Consider the following 16581-nt stretch of genomic DNA (forward strand, 5'->3'; position numbering starts at 1 on the left):
TTTCAAAGCACCGCGGGTAGGAAAGCTGTTTAACAGAAGTGTTCAATGGTTCCAAATAAGAAATCTAGTCATTACATGGAAAAGGTCTTACTGTCCCTTCACTAGTACTCAGTTAAAAAATTTGGCATGATTCAATAATCGACAATTAGACATTTCAAGACCATGGAGAACAGTGAACAGACATAGGAAAGTATGAACTTAGGCCCCACAGTGTCTGTCTTTTTAGAAGAAATAAATAAGGGTAGGAGTGATGTGAGTCATCCCAGGGATACACTGAAAGTGACTGATAAGACACAATTTACCTGGTTCCCTTTATCAGGAATACTGATCAATGGAATCCTGGCACCGAGCTAGGTGAAGAAAATCCTACATTGATGTGAAAAGTGTGAGAGCCAGGAGATGAAGTGGAATGTCCCTGCACATAAATGGGATTAGGGTCACCCCCCCCCACCCTCTGTAGGCCTTGGATCAACAATCAAGACCAACAGGAGCCGGGCCATGAGATGCAAGTCCAGCCAAGGCCATGGAGAGGGGAGTGACTGGGGAGGATGGAGGAAGGGAGAGGGAGCCTCTGTCTCAGTTGCCCTTGGCCAGGGGATAAACCGGGGAACTGTTCCCATGTGTGTCCTAGCAGCGCCCCCACGACAGCGGCGGCTGATGGTCCCATCCACACCAGGGTCTGAGGACGAGAAGGCAGCATGAAGAGCCAGCAGAAAGCTATTCCATGCCTATGGAGTCCTTCAGGGCAATTCCATAACGGCAAGAAAAAGGGTTTTCATCAATGAGGAGCAGCCCCTTGGTACCAGCCTACAGCTTTTCACTTTCTCAGCCAAACTCCTAGAAAAAGATGTCTCCCCCCATTCCCTCCACTTGTATCCGTCATTCCTCGCTGCAGGTGGGCCGCTGTCCTCATCACTAGACTGAAACCACACTCTCCAAAGGGACCACTCAATGGCTCCAAGATCCGAAACCTCTTTACTCCCCAATCTGAGGGTCATTGTTTGGACTTCCCTGCTGCACCACATGCTGGTCATTTTTACAACTGCCTCCAAGTCTTCCTACCTGGCTCATTACTCACACTCAGACTCCTGATCTGTCCCCTTCTCTCGGCTCACACGGTTGTTACCTTAGCTCAGTCTCCCCAGAGGCTGAACAGCCTCCACCTGGGATCCATCCTATGATGATGCATCCCCCACACTGTGGCTTCTCACCTATTTCACAGTCCCTCTCTTTAGACTTCAAGATGCACCACCTTCTGCATGGTCTGTTCTGATCCCTCCTCCCTCCCCAACCACCCTTTAATTGAGCACTTTGCTTATCCTCTTTGTATTTCTCCTGCACATCCTTATATGTGGTTGTGTCTCTCACATTAGGATAAAAAGCCACTGAGAGTCAAAATTCTTTCATTTTTGTCTTGTATCCCCAAAACGTAGCATGGTGTCTGGCCTAAGTTATTGATCGTCCATTCTTTTGCTTAGGGTGAGGCAGCTAGTATATCGAACGACTTTGGAATCCAGACCTGAGTTCAAGGTCCAGCACACACATTTATGAGCCGTGTGACTCCCTCCAAGTGAATTCAAATGTTACAAGCCTCAGTTTTGTCATCTGAAAATATGGTCACACAACTCCTTGTATCAGCCGCTTTAAAGGAAGTGCTTCCTGAAGTGCCATGTAATAATAATGGTGGCCATGCACGCGCGCACACACACACACACACACACATCTGTATGTATGTGTATTTGGGAGGTATATTTACATAAAATAATTATCCCTGTAGATATTCTTAATTCCAATGTAAACATGCACACTCCCACTCAGAGACAACAGGGGAGCTCCCAGGTCAGGGGGGCTCCCGGGTCAGGGGAGCTCCTAGGGCTGCTTTTTCAGCACAAGCAGACAGAATGATTCACTAGGACAGGGCTGCCAGCGGTGGCTATGATGGAAGCTGCGCCTGGCTGGCCGGCTCTCTGCCCCCTCTCCCATCTCGCTGCGTCTGCTCTGGGCCGAGCCTCAGACACAGGCTCCTTTAAGCGACAGCTACGGTCCCAGCACTGAGGTCCAGGACTCCCAGAGGATGCTGCAGCCTATGGTGAATTTCAGGAACATCCCCGATACAGCCCACAGGGATGAAGGACGAGCGCCATCTGCTGGCCTCCGGGGGGAACAGCCCCCCAGGCAGCACCTCCTTCCCGCTGGGTGGCTAGGTCTTGTCTAAACTTTGCACCTCGCCCACTGCCGAGTATACCAGATTTCACCTTCACCCACCCAAATCTCAATCCCCTATAAATCAGCTGTTCTCCTAGTCCGGTGGCCCTCCAAATTAGGCTAAAGGTAGGTCACTGGACAAAAGAAATTCAAGCCCCTCCCTGGGTTTTCAACCTTGGAAGGCCCTGGGAGGGCCTGAACTCCACTGACCCAGACTTGGGAACTGGAAGTCTGAGAGCTTCCGCGGAGGCCGGCACCTAAGCATCTGGGTAAACTGAGGCAAGGTGAAGCTGGCCCTTTCCCCTCTTTTCCCTAGCCTCACTGCGTGAGCCAAGTGGGCCTCGTTTCTGGGTCCCTCACCTGCTGAGATCACAGGTCACTGAGGGAGCTCCAGTGGGAAGCATCCGATAGACTGGAGTCTCGTACCCCTGACTGTGGGATGATTCACCAAATGCCACCTCACACAGTCACGTCAGGCTTTAAAGGTTACAAGTCAGTCCTTCAGCAAGGACCCTGAATATCCCCAGGCCTAGGTCTTCTCATCTGTAGTGAGTGAGATGGACATGATCATCTCTCACGTCCTGCTCTGAAAACCTCCCGGTGTGGGCACTTTTCTCAGGCCAGTCTCCAAGAGGCTCGGAGGCCTTATGGGTCACAGTGTCCTGCGTGGTCCACCTTTCTGGGGAGGAAGGTCTTCTTACACTTGGTATGGACATTAGTCCTAACAGGGGGATACCACCGTCCCTTCCTACTGACTCGCCAGTCACTACGTGGCAATGTGTTACGAACAGATCACATGAAGCGATCATTTTGTAAAGGGACATCCTCAGATTGCTTCTGCATTAAATCTGAAGTCACCAGAGCTTCAAAGTAAGAGGGAGGTTTCATGTCAGAGAAGGGAGAGAGGGTGGAACGTGAAGTGCTGGGGTGGGGGGCCTGTGGGGCATGAGGAGCTGAGGAGTCAGTCTGTTCCAGAACTGGCCACACACACACACACACACGATGGAATTCACTCATGAGGATGCTGCTGGAGGATGGGATGGAGAGGCTGAGGATGAAGCTCATGGCACACACGGTTCAGCTTACAGAATCCATGATGAGGGACCTCTCCTAATCTGAGCCTTCCCTCCCTGGGTAAGTGACTCATGCAAGGTCATGCTGGTGACTGATGGCCCTGAACTAGGCAACACACGAAATGATGGAAACCCTCCCAAGGAGGCCTGACACCCCCTGAATCTGAGGGAAGGGTCTGTGAACAGGAGCCCCCTTGCTACAAGGCCACTCACCTTTAATTTAACTAAAACACTGTATTTTTCACTTAAATACATTGTCTTTTATTGTGGAACTAGAGTCAGAGTACCACCACATAACGATCTGAACTGAGCTGCCCCTTCCTTTGCTAGTCTGCTAGCTGCTGCCCACATGGGCTACCTGGGCCTCAGTTCTCTCCCTGTCCTAGCCCAGCGTGCCCATCCATCCCACCGGACCTATAGCAGCCCCACAAGGGCAGTTTGGAAGAGGGACAGCGCCAGAGAGCACCGAGCTAGATAACGCTGTATCAGACAGCACCGACCTAGATAATGCTGTATCGAGTCTATGATTGGCCCTGCCCATCATCGGTCTCAGCTGCAACATTCAGTGATTTCTGTATCTATTGCTATCGACTTTCTGAACAAAAACTGAACCAAAAAGCCAAGGCCAAGCCTCCCCCTCACCCAACTCCTCCAACAAAACAAAACAAAATCCCACAGACCTCATTTGAAGCAGGATATTCTAGTGGGAAAAAAAATTAACATTATTTGAATTTGAATTTCTAGCTTTGAGCAAAGGTGTGGAAATACCCACTTGGAGTTAGAAAAAAGAACGGTACCCTTTGATGTCACCATATGGCTCCTATAAATCAGCCCATCCTTCCCAAAAAGCTAAGCAGCTTTACTGATTTATTAGAAAACAGAACGAGGTGCGAAAAGCGCAGAACCCTGCCAACTCCTGAGCACGGCCTTCTTCGCAGCATAAGGGGCTCAGAGGGCTTGTAGGCTATGATGAGCCAGAGAAAAGGCTCAAGGACCTTCTCCAATTCTATTTCACCCTCAGAAGAGGAGGCTCAGGGGTCTGGCCTTCATTGACTAAAGCTATCTCCCATGGGCTTATTTTGATCTTTTGTGTTTTGCTGCAATAATTAGTGCCTACTGCATGCAGGGAGCCTGTACCAGGCCCCTGGGGGCTTCTGGCCACTGTTGTGGGGGGAGGCCCTGGGAGGGGAGGGAGGCTGGGGATGGAGGCAGGGCCGGTGCAGAATTTGGGTGGTGGGGCCAGTGAGGACAAGCTCTGAGGCCTGGAGGTCAGAGGCACTGCTCCTTCTCCCCAGGACAGGAGGAGGCTCGCCCTCGGGGGAGGGGCAGATGCAGGAAAGAGGGACAGAAAGACACGGGGGCCACGAGTCAAAGGGTCTGGGTTCTGATTCCAACAAACCAGCCATGAAAGTCTGGACAAGAAGGCTCCTTTCCAGAGCAATCTGTAAAGTGGAGATAATATAATGATAAGAAAAAACGCCTACTAGAGCCAGGCACCACAGGGAACCTATCGTACAGATGAGGACGCAGCTAGTAAGTGCCTGAGGCTGGATTTGAACTCAAGTCCTCCCAGCTCCCAGGGAGTTAGGAGGAAAGAGATTTGCGAACCTCAGGCGGCCCTAAACAGACATGGGTTGGGTGGGGCTGAATGCCGAGGGTGGGACAGAGAGAAGCAGGTAAACTGAGTCAGCACTCCATTCCAGGTGTCAGGCAGTATCCCCATCCTGGGGTGGTGGGACTGGCAGAGGCTTGAGAATGAGATCCTAGAATACTGGGGTATCAGAGCTGTGACCTAGAACAGTGGGGTACTAGGCTGGCCAGGTCCTAGAACACCGGATTGTGCCAGCACCCCAAAACCCAGAGCACTGAAATGTTGGTGCTAGAACTGAGAACACTGTGGTATGTTGGCACTAGGAGGGCACACCAAACCTAAAACACTGGAGTATCAGAGCTGACCTAGAACACTGAGGTGCTGGGCTGGCCAGGACCTAGAACACCAGGTTGTGCCAGCACTAGGGGGCCCCCAAACCTGGAGCACTGAGGTTTCCATGCTAGAACTGAGAACACTGTGGTGGGTCAGCATTAGGAGGGCCCCTAGAAATTAGGACACTGAGATACTGCTGCTGGGACAGAGAACAATGGGATGTGTTGGTGCTAGGAGAGCCCATAGAACCTAGAACACTGGGGTACTGGGGCTAGAATGAAGAACATTGAGGTGTGCCAGCCCTGGGAAGGCACTTAGAACACTGGGTTGTGCTGGCACTAGAAGGGTCCTAGAACCTAAATCATTGGGGTGTACTGGTTCTGGGAGGGCCCCCAGCACCTAGAACATGGGGGTGTTCAGGCTGGGACAAAGACATTGAGGTGTTTGCTCTGGGAGGGCTCTTAGAACACTGGGATGTGCTGTGCAGACATGCTCTGGAACCCGAAACATAAAACTGTCTGTACTGGGAAGGTCCCCAGGACCTAGAACACTGGTTGCCTGCATCAGGTGGGGCCCGGAAGTTCAAACACGGGGGCTGTAACAGGCTGGGGCAGAACCTAGAACACGAGAGTGCATCTTCACAGGGAGGGCCCCAGAACGTAGAACACTCAGAACCTGGGCGCAGGGCAAGGGCAGAACTTAGACTATGAAGGTGTTTTTGCTGGGAGGGCCTCCAGGATCTAGAACACGGGGGTATCTGGGCGGGGGCAGGCGCTAAAACCTGGGTCTGTACCAGAGTGGGGGGGCGGAACCCCCAGAACCAGGTTTCTCGGGGTAGGAGGCACCAAGGCCTAGAGCGCAGCAGTCACGTGCAGAGTCGGGTCACGTGTACCTGGGCTCATTCGGTCACGTGGCCCTGCCGGGGCGGGGCTTCAGCCCACGGCGTTTTCCCCAGCTTAGAGCCCCCACCCCCCCCACCCCCGCCGTCCAGAGGCAGTATACGAGCGCTGTCCTAGGCCCGGTCTCGGCATGCCAGTCACGCTGCCTCTGCCCTGGGGCTCTCTTCCCCTTTTCAGACCCGGACCTCACTTACCACCGCGGCGCAGGTGGACGCGAGCGCAGAGGCCTCCGAGAACAAGGCCAGCGCAGACTTCCCAGTTCCAAATTGGCGCTGGCGCTCGGCTCCACCCCCGCGCGGACGGACGGTCCCCTCGGCCAATCGGAAGAGTCGCTCTCCCTTGCCCCGCCCCTCGCCTCGGGGCTCCAGCGCCCGAAGCCCCCGTCCCGCCTTCCAATGCTCTCCCCGTGGGGCGCAGGCGCAGTGCTGTCTCCGTCTGGTTTCGCTTGAGCATCCGCGGGAATCGCCGCTACCCCGCAAAGGCTGCTCCCCAGCAGAGGCCCGAGCGGGGGCGGGGCGCGGCGGAGCGGCAGCTGCGCCGGCGCAGAGCGAGCGCCAGCCGCGGCCCCTCCCCTTCCGCGGGAGCTCCCAGCGGCATTTTTTTCTTCCCTGCGGGTAGTTTTATCCCTGGCTCCGTGGGAAACCGGAGCCGCAGGCTCTCGTGGGCGTGAAGGCCAGGGAGCCTGCAGGGCTTGGGGGGCCCGAGCCCTCCCGCTGCTCAGCCCCGCCGCCAACCTCCGCGCCGCGGCTCCTGGGGCCCACGCCAGGTAAGAGGAGGCCCCAGGGTCAAGTTCAAGTTGGCTGGAGAAATGGGCGGTGTACACACAGGTAGAGAAGGAGACGGGGGCCGCCCCCGGGGGGGGGGGTACGGCCGGGGCAAAGGGGCGGAAGTAGGAGAGGACAGAGCCCCGCACACCCGGGGTAGGCAGAAGGGTCGGTGCCTCCTCTGGGACCCGAGGCCGGAGGCAAAGGCTGCGGGGGGGGGCGGGGGGGCGGGGTCTGCGAGCACATAGCACCTGCTGGAGATGGGAGGGGGTAGGGGCAGCAGGGCCCCCGCTGGGCTGCTGGCAGTGCGCGTCGGGATTGAGTTCCCGGGGGAGGGGGGGAGAGGAGAGGTGGGAGAGGGGAGTCCTGGGGGGAGCCTCGGAGCGCCTGGCGAGGTTCTGTTTGAGGCGCAGTGGAGGAGGGGTTTTGGAGGCTGTTTGTTTACTCGTGTCCCGCCGCCCCTTTGGGCTCGTTTGGCGGGTGAGGAGACTGAAGCAGACTGGGTTAGGTTCCGCGGCTAGTCAAAGAGAGGCGGGATTTGAACTCAGCGCCCTGGGGCAGGACTGGCCGGCGTCCCTGGGGCTTGCGGATGCCCCGGGAGGGCTGTGCCTGAGCCGTCCGGGGGGCAGTGGCGTTATCGCGGGCCAGGCGCCGGGCCCCGCCCCCTCCTCCCCCAAGGCCCGGGAGCCCGCGTTCCTCCGCACACTGAAAGGAAGCAGCGCCCGGGCTCGGGGTCCTGGGCCGGCCGGAGCCCCACGAGCGGGCCGCGGTGCTCGGGCTTCGACTCAGAATTTGGTCCCGACAGTTGGCGGGCAGTTGGCGCGGCGGGGGGAGGAGAAGCGGAGCTCCCAGCCCCCGGGCCCAGACGGAGCCGTGGCCCCCAAAGGGGGGGGGTGTGGCCGGAGTCTGGGGTGGCCCAGCCCCGCGGGAGGAGAGCGGGGCCCGCGGCCGGTGCTGATCCTCCCTTGGGGTGCGGGCTGTTGAGACGAGACGGCGGGGCGCCCTCCCGGCCGGCCTCCGATGGTGAGGGCTGGGATGGAGAGATGGGCCCGCGGCGAGGGCACCGAGGTGGCGCAGGGAGTAGAGGCCGGAGGACCTGAGTTCAACTCTGCCCTCAGATGCTTGACACACTTACTAGCTGTGTGACCTTGGGCAGGTCCCCCCTCCAAACAAAAGAGAGAGATGGGCGCGGGGCTTCCCACCCCCTCCCGGAGCCCCAGGCTCGGGAGCCCTCCTGGCCGCTGTCTGGCGGGCCTGACCCCCGCTGGGGGTTTCCGGGCAGAGACGCTGGAGGGTTTGCCATTTCTTCTCCAGCTCGTTTGACAGAAGAGGAAACTGAGGCAGAGAGGGGGCAGTGACTTGCCCAGAGTCCCCCTAGGGAGCCTTCCTGCCTCCCACGCGCTGCGGGTCACCTAAGGGGCTGGAGATGGAGAGATGGCAGCGTGAGGCTCCCGGGGGTGGGGGAGGATGGGGGACAAGAATTGATGCAGCGCTGAGGACTAGAGAGCAGGTTGGGGGCCGGGCAGTCACGCGGATCTGCTGTGTCGGGCACAGGACGTCCACGTGCGCTCCCCTGTTATCAGTGTGAGAGAGCGCCTGGGAACGAGCTGTCCTGTACGTCCTGGGCTAAGTGGGCCTGCGATGAGCCCGATGGTTGGCCCGAGGCCCTTTGGGTGGGTGGAGCGATTCGGCCTCCCTTGAAGCACTGGGACAAGTGAAAGCGGCCTCCTGTTTGGCCTGGAGATGGAGTGGTGGGGAGGTGTCACTCGATTTATCCTGACGATGATTTAATGATTTGTTGTATTCTAAATATTAAGATGGTAAATCCTTTTTTAATCGGGATTCTTATAATGGGGTATAAATCGCGTGGTACTTTTGTTTTAAGCTGTGCATTTGGAAACGCAACAGGTAATTGTGGAAGTCCCGGGGCGCCTGGAACCCCGCAATTCAAAGGCAAACGGCGCGGGTCCTGCCTCGAATAGATTCCACCCAAGCCTTCTTTCAGTCAGAGACAGGGTTTTTTAAAACGCAGGTTGGGGTAAGCGAGACTTTAAGAATCCGTGTTATTGGCCAGATTTTGAGTATGTCTGATACTTGTATTGACAAGGGGGCCACACTCTTAAGGAATCTGAGCACTTTAGTGGAGAGGCAAGATGGACCTTTTATACGGAAGACTGTGGGAAGATGTGGGTGGGATCTAAGAGTGGCCAAGTAGTCTGGGATCTGGGAGGGGTCTAGATGGAATTAAGGAGTGATCCTCTGTGGTAGGGCCTGGGGCGGACCAGGAGGGCCACCGTGAAAGGATTACCTGAGAAGGGCCAGGTGCCCCAGGTGAACTCTAGGGACCTTGGCCACACGTGAAAAGTCTGGGACCTTTCCTTTCTGGGGTCCAGATCCCCATCAGTAAGAATAATGGTTTTTGCTGTGAACTTAACCTAGCAGAAATTCTTTAAGAAGTCCACCTCTGTGTGATGCAGAATTTTAAGATATTCCAAGCTCTGCAGGTAGAATAAGGTATTTTAACAATAATGGCTAATCATGTTTAGCCTGGCATATTTGAACTGACCTACAAGTGGGACTTCAAACCAGAAAAGCCATACACACACACACACACACACACACAGAAGGGTCGGTGCCTCCTCCGTGGCCCCAGAGGCCGGAGGCAAAGGCTGCGAGCACGTGTGTATGTGTGTGTATGTGTGTTGGTTTTTTGATGAAATGCCTTTCCTGAGGCCATGTGACATGAGACCCTGTAAGATAATTTGGAAATACTTTTGGCTAAATTAATATTATGTGATTAGTACTTAAAGTTTTGCTCTAAGTTTATACTATTGTGAGTGTTATTATGTGTTTCTAAATTTTCTTATATTGTAAATTCTGGGAAACCATTGTATATGAAATGTGGTTAAGGGAGCAGTAATACATCATTAGAGATTTTAAGTTTTTTATTTAGGTATTTTGAAATTATTAATCAAGTTATTAAGAGACGAGCGTCATAATGTTAAAACCTACGTGATTGGGCATTTTGTTGTGAATTATAAAGTTGTGTCTAGAATGGTCTGTACTGAAGTTACATCTTTAATCAACTCAGTCTTAATAGATCCCAGTCTTAGAGATTTTCTTTTGTTATTATGATGCGGTTCGGGGTTTCTGGGAACCCCGAAATATCTGGCTACAGGGTGGCTTCTGTCTGGGATGAATTCACTCACTCAAACCATCTTCCAGTCAAAGGGTGGTTTTTTGTAACACCAAAAGGACCAGGAGAGATTCTTAGGGAATCTGCAGCTTGATGAGGGCGAGACTGATACTGAATATACGGAAAAAGAGGATAGTGAAAAGATCTGGATGGATTAGGGGGTGGTAAACAGCCTGAGGTAGGCCGGGTGCAGTAGTGAAAGGTATAAAGTAGTCTGGGATGGGTCAAGAGCTACTAGGAAAGGACTATCTAGTATCTAGGTGGGCTGGGAGGGCCCAGAGAGACGGTGGGCTGCTAAAATGTATGGGAAAATTCAGGGACTGGGTTGTTTTCAAAGACATGGTCTTTTCCTTTTAGGGTCCCATCGCCCCATCAAATGTACAATACTTGTCTGTTTGTCTGCTACTGCCAGTCTGACTGCTTCTGAGAGATTGTGTTTGACTAACCAACATGTATTGGTTGTCTATGTGGATTTACAGATTACAGTTGTTTTATTGATTGCTTTTAGTCTAGGCTAAGTTTAAACTGGAAGAAAAGTGCATTGTGCAAAGGAAAACAATGCTGTGATTTTTGGGAGGCCTGATACATTTTCATTTCAAGCTGATTTATTGCAGCAACATGAAAATAGTAAAAAACTATATCCAGCCCTAAGCTATGATTATTGAAACTTGCTGTTTAAAGTCAGATATCCTGGGGCTGTAATTGATAAAATTAGTCAGAATCGAAATCTAGCTGTGATCATTGGAAATGCCATTGTGGGAGTGGCATCTGGGAACTTCCACAAAAGGATTTCTGGCTCAAGTAAAAGTGAGGAGAAGAACTTCTGGCTTGGGCTGAGGCTCTTGACTCAGTTTCCCTGGCGTGATATTTCCTCTTTTACAGAAAGTTTTCCCACTGGGCTAAACTTCTGATCCTGCTATGACATTATGTCAATACAATTTGGCTGCCTCTGTGACTCTTGCTGGAACTGACACCAAGTTGGGGGGTATTTTTTTCTCTTGCGATATCTATGCAATTGTGGCAGGTGGTCAGAACATATGAACGCAATAAATAGTAAATCTTTATCTCATAGACTAAGGCTGAAATGCAGCGAAGTTACCATAATAAGATGCAAGTATGTAAGAGTTCAGTTTTTTAGCCTGAAGTTACTGCCCTTTTCTTATTCTGAACAGCTAAGGAGACCAGGACTTGGGCTTGTCCTCTGCCAGGTGGTAGTTCTATGTTGTGAGGAATGAAAACCCCAGATAGAGAGTTTCTGGGTGTGAGAGATTAGTAAAAGTTGGGGAAAATTAAGTTTCCACAGAATAATTAACGAAGTGTCAGCTCCAACAAAGAAGGGAATAAAAATTAACTGAGGAATATGGACCCAGCCAATCAGAAGGGCTAGTGGTTTTCTCAAAACCGCAAACCCTGGATGTTAGGAAAACTGGCTTGAACCAGTCGGATAAGAGTCAGGGTTGAAGGGAGAACTGGGTCAGATGGCTATCTTCAGCTCCTCTTGCTGAGAGTGTGCCTTAATCCTGAGACTACCAGCCTCAAGGTATCAGAGCAGGGGAGGCCGTTTTCATCTGGATGTCTCTGGCTGGTTTTCTCCTTCATGAGTTGCATCACCCTAAACTCTAATGGAGGGAATAAAGGCCAGGGGGTTCTTCCCTCAGGCAAAGGCTTGCCCTGTTTATAGTCTGACCAGAAATTAGGTTTCCTAGTAAGGTGGGCTCCAAACTTGTGCCTTGAGAGCTAGAAGTGAACTCATCAGTCAACCATGCCCTTCAGAGACTGAGGACCTTAACAAGTGTTGGGCCTTAAAAGAAAATGATGGATCACAAATTAATAATTAGTTACTAATATAATTAAATAATATCAATTTCTCTTTGTGTCCATGTGTAAGATTAGGTCCTTAAAATAAACTTGTATAAAGAACATGCTCTAAAATGCGAGGGAATTACACAAGCATTACTATAAAATATGTGTCCGTCTTTAGAGCAGATTTGAGAGCAGTTGTCTATGTGGGCAAAACATCTAATCCATTTGAAGATTATCAGCAATTGAAAATGTTTAACAATGGACAACTCATGCAATTTGGAATTGTTTACTCTATCTGTACACCCCCTCCCCTGGTCTTTTGTTACAATTGGAGTAAAATAAGTATCTCAGAGGTAAATTCTTTTTTGTGGCCGTTCAGCTTAGGCCTGGAGGTCAGTGACTCAAAGCGTGTTGTTACCTGTGTGCTCATAGATGCTAGCAGTACCTCATGCTCCGAAGGGAGGAGTGCACAGCTGGAGTGAATAAGTAGAGTAAATAACTGGACTGAACTGTTCTTGAGAGAACAATGAGATCATGTGCTTATGAACCTGTCAGATAGAAATGATTCCAATAGACTACAAAGGCCTGGAACATGTTTTCATAGCAAGTTTGAAAACTGGGTGACTTTATGTTTGCCGTTGCGTTGTTCATTCTCTACACAGATCAGGCTAAGAGGGCTAGGTAGGTCCTAATTCCTCTGTTGTTTGAATTTCCTAAACATATTAATGTAATAATTTGCTAACTTACATCATAGGCCAATCATAGGTAATAAAATTGAAGATCTTTCCCTTTGCAGGGCTCAAATCTGAGGTGAAGAATGAAATAAATGAACGCCACCTTAAAGAAGTTAAACGATAGTGGAGTTAATACTGAGTTATAAAGCATGCTTAACGTTGGCTTACATATCCACCTTGGTAAATACCAAATCTTTAACCAGAAGAGTTCACTCTGCAAGTCAGATCCTCATAGATTCTTTTAGCTTATCCTTTCAGCCTGTCGTTAGGATCTAAATCTAATACCTCATTTAGATAAAGAAAAGAGCAGCCAAGGGGTGTGGGGAAAGCACACATCCTCTGATTTAAGGGTTCCTAATTACAGTTGTTAATAGGATAAGAGCCATAAGGTTTGAGCTTGGAGTCACCATATGAACCAGTTATCAGCATAGCAAAATGAATGACTTAAATTGTATGGAGACTTTGGGAGAGATTTTAACAGAAACCTCCAGACATCTCTATAGCTGCCCTGGCCCAGAGAAGCAGATCTGCTAGGAGAACAGGCCCGCTCCGGCTGGCCCAAGAGGAGAGGTTTCCAGAGACCAGCCAGATGCTTGAGACATTTGGGCTGGAGGATGTGAGGAACTGATTACATGGCGATGGAAGTGAGTTACTGAGAAAGAGGCTGAACAGCCGCCTTCTCTGTCCCTCCTTTCCCACGCACTGCTGTTTCTGTAAGGCTTCTTACCTAAGGGGACTGCCTCCAGCGGTTCCTGTCAGTGCGTCGGTCAGTCTTCCTCTTCCCTCCACGCTGTTCCCATCATGTTAATACACTTAAGTCTCATGGTTAAAAACTGTTAATGAAGCGTTTAGTACCTTTAGGTCCTGTATCCTGGAGAGTCAGCCCTGAGAGGCAGATGTATTGGATGCCGTTTTATCATTGGAGCATCAGCTAGAGATTCATTGAGATTCATTGAGTCTCAGTGAATCAAGGAGGGAAGGAGGAAAATTAACATTGTGCTGTATTATTTAATAACCAGTATTACTCTGTGATCCATCCTTTTCCTCATTCTGAAGGCTTGGCATGATTGAGTAATGTGGCCGTTCTCAGCCCCAAGGCCTTTGCTCCTTAACCAGCTTGGGCTTGGACTCTCCCAAGTGGGACCCTCTCTTCTGTTTCTCCCGTAGACAAAGAGAACCAATTTGGGCTAGGCCATCCATCCGCAAGGGACCAGTCTCCTGTTCTTGCTTTCTAATCAAGGTTAGGGGTGACTTAGTCTCCAGTGGAGTGGCCAAAACTTGGAGGAACCTTGAGATGTTTTTGTTTTTCTAGCCAGGATTGGTAGGGACAGCTGGGTCTCATGAAGCACCTAGCATTCCTTAAATGTCAGAGAGGGGCATGGTCATCTGCTCCCGAAGGCCAACCCATCTACCAGTCAGGGTTTCCTTGGTTTGCCAGGGGAGATCCAAATGATGTGCTGCCAGGCCAATCTGAAGGAAGCGACGCCTGGGTTTAAAAGGCCCTCTGGGCCCTCACTCTGAGTCTTGGGTTATTGAGAGACCAGTGATCTCAGTTTATTGGTTGCTGATAGCCTAACTAATAAATTGATTAATTATGCTCAGAACTTTGTCTCTCAGAATTTTGTTGGCGACATTTCCTTGTGTAGCTCAAGAATTGGAGCTGGGCTGGTGCTTTTTGTAGCCAGTTTAATTTCTACAAAATGACAACAGCTGCAAAAATTGTTTGGTGCACTCTGATGTCTTTGTGAACTTTTCATTTCTTCCAGGTTAGGGCCTCAGCTGTCATATCTTATAAACCGATGGACAGTAGGGATTTTGCTGTTTCCTGGCCCCAGGCTTCTGCCCTTCTCAGTCCCAGCCCCACCATTGCCAACTGCTGGTTCCTTCTCTCTTTGATTACCTTCTGTGGACACTGCATTGTAAAATTGAGCATGGTGCCTGGCACACAGATTCACTTAATACACTCTTGTTCCTCTCAGAGTTATTTCTGTCTTAAAAAAACACTTGGAAATAACAATGCCCTAACCAGTCTTTGTCTAAGGGTGCCATTTCAAGTACTTGTCTGTTAGAAAGATAGAGTGGAGGAGGAGAGGAGAGATTCAGGACAAAGGAGACTTTCTGGGAATCTTTGCAGTTCCACATTACCCACAAACCCTCCATCAGCCCCATCTCCATCTAGCCGGTCAGTTAGTGGCAGAGGACAGTGGGGTCAAACTTAACTAGAAGGGGGAGGGGCACAAAAACGTACATAAGGATGGAGAGAGAGATTGTATTGGCCTAGGAAACTACTTAAGTTTTATAGTATTTTTTATGCATTTTGTTAAGCATTTCCTAACTATGTTTTTAATATTTAATTTTTTCCAATTCCATGTAAAGACAATTTTTTTTATCAGATTTCGAGTTCCAGATTTTTCTTCCTCTTTCCCCCCGTCCTCCTTAAGACAGTAGGCAATTTGATATAGGTTCTATATGTGCAATCATAAAGCATAATTGTGTATTAGTCCTGTTGTGAAAGGAAAAAACTAAAGAGCCACAAAAGAAAGTGAAAATTGTATGCTTCAATCTGCATTCAGACTCCATTAGTTCTTTCTCTAGGGGTGGATAGCATTGTCTGTCATGAGTCCTTTGGCATTATCCTGGGTCGTTGTGTTGCTGAGAAGAGCCAAGTCATTTGCTGTTGATCATTGTAGTATTACCGTGTCCTAATTATGTTTTCATATGGTTCGTGTTTGACCCTTCTTGTATACAGCATGGAACATTGCTTAAACCTCACTCTGTGCCTGTCCCTGGGCTCATCCCGGCCTTCTTCCCCTGGGATGGACAGCCTAGTGAATGAACCTCAAGTTTCCAGCACTTAACAGAACACAAGCTGTGGAAGAGCCATAGCCATGGAAAACACACTTAAAATTGTACTTTCTTGTAGCATGTGTTTGCTTCACAAAGTCTTTCATTTTAAATAAGCTAATTTTCTCCTGCATCCCCTAGGTCCAGACTTGTTCAATTGGGCTGGAATAGGAAGAGGACCTCAGCGTGGGCTGGGATCTGCCCTGGGAAAGAAGACAGACGAGGGATTGGAAGCTTTGCCTGATTCAGGATTAGCTTATAACTGGTAAAAAAAAAAAAATGAATGAATAAAACACAAATCCCCATTTGTTGCTGGCCAAGGGGTTCAAAGGTACTTCCCCTTCATTTTCTACTTACTTGACCAGCCTTCAGTCACTGGCCAGGAAGACATAAGCCCTCAAGATACTGACATTCTCTTGGGGAGGCTGAGGCAGCTTGATGTTGCCCTCCTCCCCCCAGGGGAGATATCACAATGGGTCTCCTGAAGGGGAGGTGGGGCCAGGAGAGCTGCCAGCAGGTGGGCTGAGGCTGGCTAAGGCTGACTCTGTCACTAGTGTGAATGGCTTTCAAAGGCCCCACAGAGGAAGTCATCATAGTTTTGGGGCAGGGGGATGCTGTGGTGACGTCGGGCCTTTAGGAGTATCTGGCAGTTGTGGAGGGAGAGAGGCAGGCAGGCTATTGGGAGCAAAGGTAAAAAGCAAGAGAGTGCTAGTCCAGGGCTGAAGTGCTGATGTCCTGAAGGGAAAAGGATGCTGTGTTGCCAAGGAAACTGGAAATAAGACTAGCTCGTTGCTAGGAAACAGCAAAGAGCTGTTGAGCCCAGAGGAATTGTAAGGAGGGTCTTCCAGCATCCTGGTGCACTGTTGTGGGAAGGAGGGCTTTGTCCTGTTGGGCTCCCACCCCTCAGAGAGCAGAGCTCGAACCAAGGTGGGGCTGGAGGGGTCAGTTAAGGAAACATTTCCTGAAAGAGTGGGACTCCCTGGTGGTGTCTGCGCCCGCCCTGGTCAGCAGGGCTGGAGGGTCCTGGTCCTCTGAGGCTGCAATCTGAGACAGAAGCGGGGAAGAGATGCCTTGAAGTGGGAGGGCTGGGCTTATGCTGAATGACTAGCTGTTCCCGTGGATTCTAATCTGCTCTGTGT

At 50.7% G+C, this 16581-nt stretch overlaps 1 protein-coding gene across 3 annotated transcripts in view; it reads left to right on the forward strand.

Moving 5' to 3' along the window:
• Nucleotides 1-6114: 6114 nt before the first annotated feature.
• SMC6 (structural maintenance of chromosomes 6) overlaps nucleotides 6115-16581 on the forward strand; it is a 50802-nt gene continuing 40335 nt past the window's right edge. The window contains exons 1-2 of one of the 3 annotated variants that reach the window (XM_036748612.1): nucleotides 6115-6867; nucleotides 15584-15707. The gene's annotated coding sequence lies outside the window, so the exon portion shown is untranslated. Of the gene's footprint in view, nucleotides 6868-7567; nucleotides 7889-8610; nucleotides 8686-15583; nucleotides 15708-16581 lie in introns of those variants that run through there. The other 2 variants (XM_036748613.1, XM_036748614.1) reach the window with 2 other exon arrangements.

This window comes from Trichosurus vulpecula, chromosome 3, assembly GCF_011100635.1.
Source record: "Trichosurus vulpecula isolate mTriVul1 chromosome 3, mTriVul1.pri, whole genome shotgun sequence".
Lineage (NCBI taxonomy): Eukaryota > Metazoa > Chordata > Mammalia > Diprotodontia > Phalangeridae > Trichosurus > Trichosurus vulpecula.